The sequence below is a fragment of the Pseudopipra pipra genome, chromosome 19 (assembly GCF_036250125.1).
Source record: "Pseudopipra pipra isolate bDixPip1 chromosome 19, bDixPip1.hap1, whole genome shotgun sequence".
Taxonomy (NCBI): domain Eukaryota; kingdom Metazoa; phylum Chordata; class Aves; order Passeriformes; family Pipridae; genus Pseudopipra; species Pseudopipra pipra.
Window position 1 is genome coordinate 10,184,511 of NC_087567.1, and position 14,232 is coordinate 10,198,742.

Sequence of the window (14,232 nt, forward strand, 5' to 3'; positions counted from 1 at the left end):
TCATCTGAGCACTGTTTGTGATGTTGCTCTGACTTTGAAATCCAGTCTCTTCAGATTTTTTTTTTTACTGCATCCTATTTCCTGAGCTGCCACCAGCCACCTGAGGAGTAAAACTAAACCCATCTAGAACTCAACAGGTTGTGTTAGTTGGTTTTTTAATCCCAGTATTACAAGTGTAGTTGCATCACTTTCACGTGGGTTTCTAGTTAAGTTCTTGTTGACTAAAGCTCTGAGCAACCTGGTCTAGTGGGAGATGTCCCTGCCTGTAGGAGGGGGTTGGAACTGGATGAGCTTTAGGGTCCCTTCCAACCCAGGCCATTCCATGATTCTGTGATGATCCTATGAAAGCTCTCCTTAGGAATGGGTTAGTGGTGTTGGACCATCCAGCAGCTGGAGCCCTCACAGGCTCCGATAACCTCAACACACTGATGTGCCAGGGGCTGAAGTGGTGGGAAGAGCTGAAGTGGGAAGGAATGTGTTCCAGGATTTGTGTGAGCAAGTGGAGTTTCTTCATGTTCACAACTCCTTTGATTTACCAAAACACCTCACTGCACGTACTGAACGTAGGTTGGGTGTTCAAGCCTCTTCCTTCCTGTTAAAGTAACTCGGTGATTACACAACAACTGACAGGAGGGAGCAAAAGTGGGGCTGTGCCCAAAGTGTCCCTGGCTGCCCTGTCAGCAGCAGGAGCCGGTTCTGGAGCCGACCCTGGTCCCCTGGTCCTGTTCTGAGAGGAGCTACCACTGAGCTGTGCAGCAGCTGAGGGTGAAGTGCTGAGGAGCAGCTGCCAGGCAAGCACAGCCCCAGGGGAATCCAGCTGGAAATGGGACAGGAATCTGCACTGGCCCAGACCCTGCTGGGTTTTCCCTCTGAAACAAAAAAGGTGATGGCATTGAGGTTCTTCTGGTGCCTAATCCACTGACTGGTTGTGTTTTCCACAGAAGCCGAGATGTTTTCGCTGTGCATGAAATGGGAATTACTGAATTAATAAGGATCCAGATATTCCAAGTCCTACAAGGTTTGTAATAGTGTTTTATTTGTACCTAACTTCAGATGCTACTGGATTTCCTTCCTCTGCTTTCTTCCCTTGGGTTTTTATGCACGTGAGGGACAAGACATCGGTTCCTGCTGGACTGCAGCTTCCACCAGCAGCAGCTTTCTGGGCTCTGGGATTCTTCCTCACTGTCACTCCTAAGAGTGCAACTTCCGAGTGATCCCTGCTCCTGGGTGTGAAACACGGAGCCAGTCCTCAGCCCAGTTCAGTGAACAGGCTGCAGATGAACTGAGGATAAGGAATCAAAACATCCCAAGTGAGATGTGCAGCGAGGGGGAGACGCAGTCCCTGCCCCTGCGTGCGGCCGAGCTGCTGCCCCTGCTCAGCTCCACGCAGGGAGCCAAGGGTTTGATTAATTGCTGAGCACTGGATCTGACAAACCTGGATTTGGGGCAGGCTGCTGCCAGCAGAGCTCTGCTGCAGTGCTTCCAACTCCATGTGGAGGTTAATATTTAAAGGCTGAGTCCTCCCAGGCGCTGGCTGCGAGCAGCAGGTCGTGTTTGCTGTTCCCGGGGCAGGGAGGGCTCCGAGGCGCTGCAGGGTAAGGCAGGAACGTGTTTGTCAGCAGAACCAGTGAGGGAATAAATCCCATTTCTCTGCCTGGATGGTTGGAAACATGGTGACCCAGTAAGATGATGCTGATCAGTGCAGACTGGTTTTTATTAATTTAGTGCTTGCAGAGCAGGAGGAAGCACAAGACCCTATGCATCCAGCGGTATCCAAAGTGAGTTTTTCCCACTCCCTATTCCAACGTTCAATATAGTGGATCTTGCCTGTATAAAAGATGCTGACTCCCTGCCCAGGATTCTCCCCATGGACAGGTAGAGCCCAAATCCCTGCCTGATACTCGAGGGAACGGCCTGAAGTTGTGTCAGGGGCAGGTTTGGGTTGGATATTAGGAAAAGGTTCTTCCCCCAGAGGCTGGTTGGGCACTGACCAGACTCCCCAGGGCAGTGGGCACAGCCCCAAGGCTGCCAGAGCTCCAGGAGTGTTTGGATGATCCTCTGGGGCAGAGAATGTGACTCTTGGGAATGGTCCTGGGCAGGGCTGAGGGTTGGATTTGAGGATCCTGGTGGGTCCCTCCCAGCCCAGCATATTCTGGGATTCTGTGATTCTCTCTCCAATGTAGCACCAGGCCAACCTTGGGTGGCTCTCAGCCAGGCTGCAGGTGCTGTCCTGTCCTCTCTGAGCCATCTGCAGCCTGGAAGACAGTCAACTTCTCTGATGTAGAAGAGAGACAGCCCTTTATCAGATCCAAAGGGGAAGAAGCAGTAGTGGAAAAAGAGGAGGAGGACATCTATTTTAACATTCCCACTCCCCCAGACGGCCTTTGTGCTGGTTAGGGAATGAGTGACTGTTTCCAAGTTGACCACATACCATGCAAATGATGTTTGTGGGACGACACCAGCCATGAATAGTTCACCTCCAGTGAGCAACTCACCTCCAGCACTCCCTGCATTGGGCTGTTCTGGCAGTGCCACAGGAGGTGGGATCACCAGCCCCCACATCAGGTTCAACTCTGAGCCCTCGGTGCACCCCCAGTCTGTGCCTGGGACTTGTTTGTTGTTTTCAGCTTTTATTGGAAGAAAAGGCAGTATCTATAAACAATACAGGTCCTTCTGGGGTTGCCTAGACACAGTATTTTGCACTTTTTCTGTATGAGCTGGATTCTCTTACATTGATCCAATAGTAGCTGTGAATTGATGACCCTTTCCTGCTGTAGCCTTCATTTTCCCTGAAGAAGAGAAAAGCTAACAAAAGAACTTCAGTGAAATCAGCATTTTCCAAGAGTTACTAACATCAGGATTTGCAGGCGGGCAAGTTGAGCAAGGCTTCAGCAGCATCAGCCTTCTTACATCATGTCTGGCATTTGCTGAAAATTGTCTACAATTAAGGGGAAAACTTCCTCTTTTTTTCCTGCAGATGACTCTGCTTCCCCCTCTCCCATCCCCACTTACAAAACTTGAGGGGGAAAGGGGATGGTTCTCATTTTATCCTCTGCTGTGCTCCACAAGCTACCTGGGAAAGGGACACCAGCCTGACATGACTCTGCAGCTGAGGCCACTCCAGCTCTCCTTCCCTCTCTCTGTTCCCAGTGTCCCTCCCTGCTGATGGCATTGCATCTCTGCCCACAGCAGGAAACCTTTCTGCTGCTCCTTCTCTCACCTCTAATACTCAAGGTGAAATATTACTGAACACTTTTTTGTTTACCACTTTTTTTGTGGCAAATTCTAAATCCTCCTCTCGTTTCCACTGAAATGGTGGCTTTCATTGCACTGCAATAAAGCAGTGCAGAGTCATCTCTGCTGTTGTCTGGGGATGCCTCTGGGGGAAAGGGACATTTTTACACATGCAAACGTCAGCAGCAAGTCCGTGGCTGTTCCCTTGCTCAGCTGAGTGACACCACTCCAAGGACCTAATTGTGGCCCAAAAGAAAGATAGAGAGACTATTTCCAAGGGCCTGGAGTGACAGGACGAGGGGAAATGGCTTTAAATGGACAGAGAGCAAGATTAGATTAGATATTAGGAAGAAATTCTTCCCTGTGAGGGTGGGGAGGCCCTGGCACAGGTTGCCCAGAGGAGCTGTGGCTGCCCCTGGATCCTTGGCAGTGTCCAAGGCCAGGTTGGACAGGGCTTGGAGCAACCCAGGACAGTGGAAGGTTTCCCTGCCCATGGCAGGGGGTGGAATGAGGTGATCTTTTAGGTCCCTTCCAACCCAGGCCATTCCATGATTTCTCCCTTTAGAAAGGCAACCCCATTTGCCTGAACCGGTAGGTTTAATACATGGAGGACATTCAGACATTTAATATTCAAATTAATTGCCAGAAGCAGCTCCTCTCTAAAAGCCTAGCAAGGTAAAGTGTTGTTTTCCCCTCTCCACAGGAGCAGGAGTGGAATATGAAAGGATCTGGCAGCCAGCCAGCCGTTCTGCTGGAGCCAGGCTTTCCACTCCACGTCTCCCTACCCCGTATCATTTGCTTGCAGCAAGACAAATGCCTGTGAGGATGCCAAAGAAAGGAGAGCAGAGGAGGAAAACACAGTCTGGCACCTTCTCTTCCTGCCCTGGCTCTCCTAGGAGGTGGAGCTTGGTGATTCCCTGAGCAGGTGCTGTCCCTTGGATGAGAGTCACTGCCCAGATGTAGGGAGTGTTCCTGGGAACCAGCAACTTCAAGGGTCACCAGGAGGGAGAAAAAAGCACCTGCAGAGAGCAATCCTCAGCCTGAAGTGGTGTCCCAGGTAGGTGGGATGAGTCACTCCCCAGAAGGGATCAGCCCAGCACTTGCAGATACTCCAGTGAGGCGAAACCAGCTCGGCCCCACACCTTTGTGCTTCCCTGATAAGGAAAGGCAGGTGTGAGTGAGATAGAGCAAAGCACTGGAGATCCCTGGAAGAAAGATCTGGATTATCTTCTTTCTGAGGGTGATTTACAAGGCCCCCTAGGACCCTTTTGTGGCAGGGTTTCATCCATCCCATCTCCATGTTCACTTTTGTAACAGTCACAGGCCATTGTAGATAAACAGCTCCAGATCTTGGCAGTCGTGTGGGACACAACCCCACGTGTTTTAGAGTTCCTTAAAAGCAAAAGAACAACTAAAACATCTAAAACCGAACTGAAAACTAAATGTAATTTCCCATTTCCATAGCTGGAGCTCTTTGGCTCACACGTTTCTTTAGCACAGGCTGATTTTTTTCCTCCATCTTGTGGATTTCTGTTTGTGGAACACAAATGTCACCCCATCCTTATGTCCCAGACTGCTTGGGGAGGGCTCCTAATGCAATGTTCAGGAAAAATACCTCAGAGCTGAACGTATTAATAAGAGAATCATCAGATCTTTGCTTGACTTACATGGCAAGATTATTCTCTGCACCCAGTTGTGTTTCAGGCCCGTAACAGTTTCAAGCTTCAGATCAAACACTGTGGAGGAGCTACGAGGTGGAGGGAGAACCATGATCCATGTTCATGGTCCTGTGCCATGATCTGAGCCCAGCACTGATTCCAGGAACATCTGAGCACTAAATATAACAGCCTTGCTCACTCAGCAGCTTCGGGTCCAGCAGATACCACCCTGCTTCAGGACAAGGTGCAGGACAAATCATTCTGCCCTGAGGGGAGGTGTGAAATTGAGTCTCTCAGCTTCCCAGGAATTTCAGGATTCCTCTTTTCCCTGATTTATGTCACTTTGAAATGCTCGAGAGAATAATGGAATTATCAGGGGGAAAAATAGAACATTAATGTGTGGGTATTTGAACCATGGGCTGAATTCTTCCTCTATCTTCCAGCAAGCCTCACTTGTGTTTGGAAAAGCTTGTCCCCATCCTGTAAGTCCCTGTCCTGCATGTCCCTACCCCATGTGTCCCCATCCAGCATCTCTCTGTCCCTTGTGTCCCTATCCCACCTGTCCCCATCCCGTGTATCCCCATCCCATATATCCCTATCTCATGTTTCTGTCCCACCTGTGTCCATCCCATATATCCCTATCTCATGTTTCTGTCCCACCTGTGTCCATCCCATATATCCCTATCCCATTTATCTCCATCCCGTGCATCCCCATCCTGTATATTCCCATGCCCTTTATTCCCATCCCCTATATCCCCATCCTGTGTATCCTCATCCCTATATCCCCATCCCGTGTATCTCCATCCCGTATATCCTCATTCCTATATCCCCATCCCCTATACCCCCATCCCTATATCTTCATCCCCTATATCCCCATCCCATGTATCCCCATCTCGTGTATCCCCATCTCGTGTATCCCCATCCCCTGTATCCCCATCCTGTATATTCCCATCCCCTATATCCCCATCTCGTGTATCCTCATCCCCTGTATCCCATCCCCTATATCCCCATTCCCTATATCCCATCCCCTATATCCCATCCCCTGTATCCCATCCCCTGTATCCCATCCCCTGTATCCCATCCCCCGTATCCCATCCCCCGTATCCCATCCCTGTATCCCATTCCCTGTATCCCATCCCCTGTATCCCATCCCCTGTATCCCATCCCCTGTATCCCATCCCCCGTATCCCATCCCTGTATCCCATTCCCTGTATCCCATCCCCTGTATCCCATCCCCTGTATCCCATTCCCTGTATCCCATCCCCTGTATCCCATCCCCTGTATCCCATCCCTGTATCCCATCCCCTGTATCCCATCCCCTGTATCCCATCCCCTGTATCCCATCCCCTGTATCCCATTCCCTATATCCCATCCCCTGTATCCCATCCCTGTATCCCATCCCCTGTATCCCATCCCTGTATCCCATCCCCTGTATCCCATCCCCTATATCCCATCCCTGTATCCCATCCCCTGTATCCCATCCCTGTATCCCATCCCCTGTATCCCATCCCCTGTATCCCATCCCGAGCCGTGCTGTCCCGGTGCAGTTCCGCGCGGGGCCGGCAGGGGACGCGCGCGGGCCGCGCAGCCGGGGCGGTGCTGCGGGATCGGGGGGGACACGGGAGGGGCAAAGAGGGGACACGGAGGGGACGGGGGGGTGGGCACGGGCACCTTCCCCCCGCCCCGATGGCCCCTCTGCACCCTCCGCCTCTGAATCGCTGCCAGGGGAGAGAGCCCGGCCCCGTCCCGCGGGGAGATGCGGGCCCGCAGGTGGGAATGGTTTCCCTAACGCCGGCTCTTTATCGCTCTCTGGCTCAGGGAATCGGGCGTGGTTTTGGTCCTGGTCGCGGTCAGGGGATGCAGGGTGGGATGCAGGGCTCCAGCTACCTGCAGGAATGGGACTGGTGTCCCTGCACCTTGCCTAGGCTGTGAATAGAATAGAATAGAATATAGAATAGAATATAGAATAGAATATAGAATAGAATATAGAATAGAATAGAATGGAATATAGAATAGAATATAGAATAGAATAGAATAGAATAGAATAGAATAGAATAGAATAGAATAGAATAGAATAGAATAGAATAGAATAGAATAGAATAGAATAGAATATCCTGAGCTGGAAGGGACCCACAGGGATCACTGAAGTCCAACCCCTGGACCTGCACAGACACCCCAACAATCCCACCCTGTCCCCAAGAGTGTTGTCCAAACCCTCCTGGAGCTCTGGCAGCCTTGGGGCCGTGCCCACTGCCCTGTGGAGCCTGGTCAGTGCCAACCACCCTCTGGGGGAAGAACCTTTTCCTGAGATCCAACCTAAACCTCTCCTGACACAGCAAGCTGCAGGCTGCCATGGGTTCTGTGTGACAGCAAATACAGGGCACAGAGCAGGGCAGTCCCACAAGCTGCTCCCAACTGTTTCCTTCCTCCCCTTCTGCAGGGCCGAAGGTCACCCCCTGCCCTGCAGAAACCAGAGGCACAGCTGTGAGAAGCACATCTCCAATCCAACAGCATCACCATTCCCAAGGCCTCCTGGAGCCAAGGGTGTCCAGCAGCAGGGGGGTATCAGCAGGATGCTCTGGGCAGGTTTCTGGCCACTCTGCTCCTTTGGATGCCCGGCTGGATGTGTGGATGTAGGTGCCTGGTCCCTGCTGGTGTCACCTCTGCCTGGGAGCCTGAGCTTGGATTTCACCACCGTGCAGTGCACCAGCCAGCCCCAGTTTCTAACTTCCTTGTAGGATGCATTTCACAACCCCTGTGTTGGTTTGTGTCTCAGCTGTTGCTGTAGGATACCACAGCTTCTGCCTGTGAGCCTTTGCTTGTTTTTCTCATCTTTCTATGGCCTTACAGACGTAAAAAACTGTAGGAGCACACAAGTTCAGGGTTTCTAAAGGAAACTGTGGTCTGAGACATGCAAAGAAATGTCAGTGGTAGAGAGTTACACTCGTGGTTAGTGACTGTTTATTTGTTTTGCTAAGTAGAAGCAGGTGTTACAGAGTCAGGATATTCGGGGTTGTGTTGCTCAGAGGGCTGGGGGTTGAAAACCTTCTCGCCAGTGTTAATCATACTGTTTTTAGACACAAGAAGCAGAACACAGGGGACAGAGAAGAACGATTTTGCTTTGGTCTTTCAACATTAAAATCCTTCAAGTTTCTTCTTTCATTTTTGTTTTGTGTGTTGCGTCTTGAAAACCTTGTTATCAAGGACTGCACGAAGATGATAGAGGAACAGTGGCAGGAACCCAAATGTGTTCACCAAAACCCTACAAGTGTTCGAGGAGAACCACAAATGGTTATTAAAATGCCTGGAGGTGCTGCTGGACTGAAGTATATAAGCAGAGTGTATAATATATGCAGAAAAGCTCATGTATTTAAAGGGTTACTTTCTGCCATTTACTATGGACTATTTTAAAATTTACTGTCTGACAGGGAACTACCAGCACACTAAAAATTCTTCACTGAAAAGCTAATGTTTGTATCTCTTGGCTGACACCGGTTGCTAACATGATGCTCAGTATTTGGTCTGTGCTGGTGCCGCCTGTATCCAGGAATGTTTGTCTTCATCACTCTTGAATGCTCCTAAATCGAGTCTGGGGTGTTCTGTGTCCCACACAGCTGCAGGAGACTGGTGCAGTTTCATTCTTTGTGTTTTATAAGACTAATAATAAAATTGCAGGGGCGAGAGTCCCTGTGTAGGAGTAAAAGGGTGTCTGCAGGTGCCAGGATCTGCCCACAGTGTGGGCTCCAGGGAGAGGAGACAAGTCTGGTTGCATCTAAGGCATTTCATGATGTTTAAGAGAAGATGCCTTGAGTTTAATCCAGGTTATTTACATGGTTTCTCTCTCCTTTTTTTTTTTTTTTATCGGGTTCACAGATTTAATTGGTGCTTTGTGTGAGAGGTTTAATTTCCTGTGCCAGGATGTTATTTGTAATTGCTGTAAGCAGGGCTTGGGTAGATTTCCGTTCTTTACCTCATCCAGGTAGGACACTTCCTGCTCTGTGCTGGCAAATGGGCTCCCCTGTACCTGGGCCCCAAATCGGGCTGACAGGGGAAAGTTTCCCACTGTGCACAATTTTCAGGACTAATTTTTCCTCTCTGCTTCACAGATCTGCTTTTGTTCTCCCTTCCTGCCCTTACACACTGTGAGCAATTAAATTCTCTAAAGCCTGTGAATTATCTGCTGTTAAAAGCCCACGCCAGAGTGCATCTGTATACATTAAAAAAATTACTCTTTCGAAATAGAATCGCTTCTGTGTTTTAATGTTTATTTCTATTGTTTCCTTGCTCGATAAAATTGAATTTGACATAGTTCTAAAGTTTATGTCCAGTTTCCACTTCCCACACTGGCCAGTTTGGCCTCTCTGCTGTGCTGAGAGTGCTTTTAACCAAGGAGAACTCCACAGGTGGGTCGGGCTGCAGGATCAGTGCCTTGTCCTTGAAGGTTGAAATTCTTGGCTCACTGAAAGCTGCACAAAGGAGGCTGAATAAAAACCTTTGAGATGTGACACTGCCAGTGTAGACCCAGGGTTGTCTCAATGAAGACACTCGATGAACTGAAGCTCCAAGGTGGTTTTGTGTTTAACAGTTTGGGTGATTGTTTGCACCTGGGTTTGCTGTGAGTGCTGATGGGGCAGTGGGTTCACCTGCTGGTTCCTTTGTGATTGTGATATTGGCCAAGGCTGTGAAGGGCTCTGACCCCTCACCAACGAGGCAGGAGGAGAAGAAACAGAGAAATTCCTGTGTCTGCAGACTCCTTCCAAGGTACAGCTTGTTTAATGTGTATTTTTTCTGGATGGGGAATTACTGAGTGACTGAGGAGGGGGAGCTGTGCAGGGTCAGCAGTTCTCTGAGGACACGAGACTTTCTGAAAGTGTGGTTGGGGGATTTTGGGAGGGGTTTCTGTGTGGGCAGAGCAAAGCCCCTCGCTGGGTTATGAGCAGCTGCTACTGAGCAGAAAAGGGTTGTGTTTGTGAGCAGCAGGGAAGGGCTGCCTGAGTGCTGTGCCAGGGCTCACTGGAGGCTGGGATCAGACCCCTCTGGTGGCACTGAGTGGGCAGGGTGGGACATTCCCTGTGTCCCCTCTCTCACCCACGGGGGATGACGGTGGGACCAGTTGGCAGGAGCCCAGTCCAGCAGGGCCCCCAATATCCCCTGGGTGCCCCGTGGTGGGGCAGGAGGTCTGTGGCCCCCGATAGCCCTGGGGTGCCCTGGCACAGGGCAGGGCTGTGCCTGGCCGGGGCTGATAAGTGTTGTGGCTGCAGCCCGGGGATGTGTGTGAGGGAGATACTGCCACGAGGTGTTTGGGGCCGGTTTTGGGTACAGTGAACCTGAGGCTCACACCAGGGCCCTGGGGCTGCAGCAGGAGGAGGGGAAGGGAGTGATTTCGGGGCAGGCAGGGAGCCCGGCAGTGTGTGGGCAGGAGCTGGCTTTTCTGGGGTTCAGCTCCAAGCTGTTGCTCTACGTTTCCAGTTTTCATTTTCCTGGTGTGCACGTTGCAGTGTTTGGCAAAGGCTGAGCTGTGCCAAAAGTGCTGCTTTCAGAGGAGCAGCAGAGGAACATCCTGTCCTGCATCCACAGGGACTCATCCCATCCCGCAGCGAGCCTGGCTTCTGGTGCCAGGATGTGGAGGGCACCTTGCTCTGCTCCTCCCTCCTCTCTGTGCAAACCAGAACCTGCTTTCACTCCTGGTTCTCCAGGAGGATGCAGTGTGGGAATGTGGAAGGATAGTAGTTGCTGTGCCAGCTCCTGCCTGTGGATATAGCATCTGGAGCAGGAGTGGCCTCGTGTGTCGTGGTGTCCCCAAGTCACTGCTGTGCTCTGGCTGGGACACACGGTCATGGGGTGGTCACTGCTGGCAAAGGAAGGGAGATTGAGGACCTGTGAGGGGAAGGGTTTGGGTGGCTCTGGCCAAGGGCTTTGCCTGGAGCAGATAAAAGGCTCCAGTGGCACGTTTGTGTGAGTGGTGGTGTCAGAATTGGACCTTTTCACGTATCTTCATCTGTCACTGCGTTACTTAGTCATTAATTTACAGTTTATACCCTCTGAGGGAAACCTTCCTTCTCATCATGGCAGGGAGGTGGAGTGAGGGGCTTAGGAAAGGGTGAGGGGAGTTGACCCTCTTCCCTCAATCCCAGGGTGGTGGTTGGGAGGGTGCTCAGCAGGATTTTAGGAGGGTGCTCAGTGTAGGCAGGATCATGCCCCTGTTACTGTGCATGGGCAGCAGTGGGAACGGAAAGCCCCCCCTGGCAGTGCTGGTGCTGCCCTGTGCCCCCCGTGCCTGTCTCCTGACATCCTCCAACCCCAGGTATAATCACAAAAATGGCCTTTGCTCTTCACTGGTGATTTTGGGTCTTTGTCTCATTTTGCAACATGTGGAAAAAAAAAACAAACTATCAGCCACATCACAGCAAAAGGCAAAAGCCTTGAAGTGCTAAAAATGCCTAATTTTCATAACTTCCTGTAGCACATGGGCAAACTGGTGGAGATTAAAGGGAATCAGGAGAGCAGAGGGGCAGGACTGGGGGTACCAGCCCTGCTGGGAGAGCAGGAACACAGGGTGATGCTCAGCACCCTGGTTTGCCATCTCTCAGGCTCCTTGGGGCTGGTTTGGGCTGCTCCTGTGCCAGGCTGAGCGTGGCAAGCACCCAGCAGCGGACAAAGCAGAAAAAAGACGTTCACGACATTAATGAAAGCTCTGACAAAAGGAAGCGAAGGGAACTATTGTCTCCTTGGCCTTCTCCTCGGAGTGTCTGCGTGTAATAAGTCTTTTGGTTATGCTTGTGGCTTCTGTGACAAAGCTGTGATTTAGGGGCTGTCTGTACCGAGGCAGAGCTGCCTCGCACGGGCCAAAGTGCTGGTGAGTAATATTTTACCACAAATTGTTGTAACTGGAGCTCGTCGACTGCAGTAGGAAGGGAGGGAGGGGGGGGGATTGCATTTGATTTATTAGATGACTTACTGCAATTTGCAGAGTGAGCTTTATGCTGGTGCAGCCTCAGATTTGCAGATCCTGCAAGTAGAAGTCCATGGGAATGAAACTGGGGAGGGGGAAGCTGTGTGGTTTGCTGCCAGATGCTCAGAGGAGGCCTGGATTGGCGGGAAGCACAAGGGCATCACGGCTGCAAACTGGCTTTGGGAACCAACAGCAGCTTGGAATGCCCAGGAGCCTTTCCTGTGTGTGTCTGGTGCAGGGTCCCAGTGGGAACCAGGGGTCATGGAATCATAGTCACCAGGGTTGGAAAAGACCTCCAGGATCATCAAGTCTTTGACCAAACCCCACCATGTCAGTTAAACCAGAGCACTGAGTGCCATGCCCAGTCAGTCATTCCTTGGACACCTCCAGGGATGGTGACTCCCCCACCTCCCTGGGCAGCCCCTTCCAAGGCCTGACCACCCTTTCCATGAAGAAATTCCTCCTGAATTTCTTCCTGAAGGGTCCTGTCTTTTGATGTGGACATCAGGTATAACACAGTCCCTCTGGGCAGCAGCGCTTGCTCCCCCAGCCCTCAAACCACGTCAGAAGTTAAAGGGATGTTTCCCTAAACCCAACCTGTGAAGCATCTTTAGGATGAGTTTTGAAGAGGAAGGAAGGACGGGGTGGCTGCTGCTGGGCTTGCATCACTGTGAGAATTCAGGTCATGTTTACTACAGGCAGCTGGAACACGATGATCTCAGATGGTAACAAGTAACATCTGAAGGGACGTTATAACATTCAGGCTGTTTTGTAAGCACCTACTTTGCTTTCTTTCCAGAGCCAGTTGAGCTATTTTTAAAGATTCATTTGTCCCCTTAAGAACCTGGTGTCAACTTAGCTAAAATAAGTGCAAAAAGAACAAGACGCTCCCCTTCCTTTTAATTTCAAATGGAAAAAGTGGGTTTGTCTTTTGGTTGTTTTTTTGGTTGTTTTGTTTGGTTCTTTTTTATTATTATTTTATTTTTATTTTTTTTTATTTTTAAAAGACCCCAAACCAACAAACAACCCCCCACTTTCCAGCTTCCTTTCTGCTCTAGAAAGGACAGATACCTACGGTCTGAGGGCTTCTGGCCTCCCCCAAGCTGACCTTGTGTAATTTCCTCTATTTACATTTGGCTGTCACTGGCCTCATTGACTGCAAGAGTTTATACAACCCTTTTGGAGAGGAATAGCAAGGACTGCTGAAGCAAGTCCTGCCTCACATTCTCCTCTTATTTACCGTGGTACAAAGTAGACATGCAGTGCTACTTGAATAAATATGTTCTTATCCTATTTTGTTCTGGCCTTAATGCCTTTGTACCAGGATAACAGAGAAGGTCACGGGCAATTAATGTAAACCAGGTGGGAAAAACCTTTCTGTGCAGGCAGAGACATCTGATAGTGCCACAGTTAAATGTTGCTTTTATTTATGTGAACTGTGTGCAGCCTTTGTACCGCCTTTTTTTGAGGGGGTTGTTTTTGAGGAAACTGTTGCAAATAATGTTTGTTCACTGCTGCAGTTGAGTCAGAGTCAAATTTGGACAGATTAGCTTCCCGAGACTTTGGTATTTGTGCTGGAGTCTGCCCTGCTTGCATGCACGGATCACCTCTGTTCTAAGACTTTTGCAACCAGAACAAAAACAGATCGTACTTAACACACATCAGCAGCTGTGATGATTCCTTCAGCGAGTAGTTCATATGCAAATCTAATGCATGCAGTGATATTTGGGCTGTGGCAGTCACTCCTTGGAGGGTTTGGTGATGTTGGGAGTCGCAGGGTAAGCGGGGAAGGGCGTCTCTCTCTGGCGTAAAAAGAAATTAGGTTTGAGGGAGAGAAAATTGCTCCTTAGTGCGACTGTTCTGCTATTTAGTGGCTTTTTTTTTTTTTTTTTTTTTTAAGTAGATTTTCTGATACACAAGTTGCTTAGCCCGGCATGGGGAAAGTATTCAGCAATTCAGAGATGATAAAATAATTACATGATTGCGTGCTTCTTGAAGGCACGAGGGTAATGTTCCTAAGTGCCACCAATTCAGGCACCACTCAGGAGAAGAAAAGGCTCCCTCTAATCAGGGCTCCCCGGGTAAGAGTTTACAAGAGCACCCTTGAGGTCAGCACTAATCCACAGCTTCCAGGCAGCTCATTTAAAGAACTCGGATTGCCCAATGTGCAGGGAAAGCACAGCCACTTCAGGCTGGAGAAGTGGCATTGTGACAGCCACGCTGGGAGAGCACTTTGGGAGGGGATGCAACGGGCTTGATCCCGCAAGGAACCCGCAGGGAGAAGGCTTTGGGACACCCCAGGGATGGAGAAGAGGGAGAGGAGGAAAGTTTCTTCACCGTGTTTATTATTTAAAAAAAAAAAAATGAAGGAAAGGGGGGAAAAAAAAC

At 50.2% G+C, this 14,232-nt stretch overlaps 1 long non-coding RNA gene across 1 annotated transcript; it reads left to right on the forward strand.

Annotated features, from left to right (window-relative positions):
• The first annotated feature begins 3,752 nt into the window (after positions 1-3,752).
• On the forward strand, positions 3,753-8,046 carry LOC135424653 (uncharacterized). Its single transcript, XR_010435302.1, has 3 exons — positions 3,753-4,291; positions 4,928-5,136; positions 7,333-8,046. It is a non-coding gene; the product is annotated as an uncharacterized LOC135424653 (long non-coding RNA).
• The last annotated feature ends 6,186 nt before the right edge of the window (positions 8,047-14,232 follow it).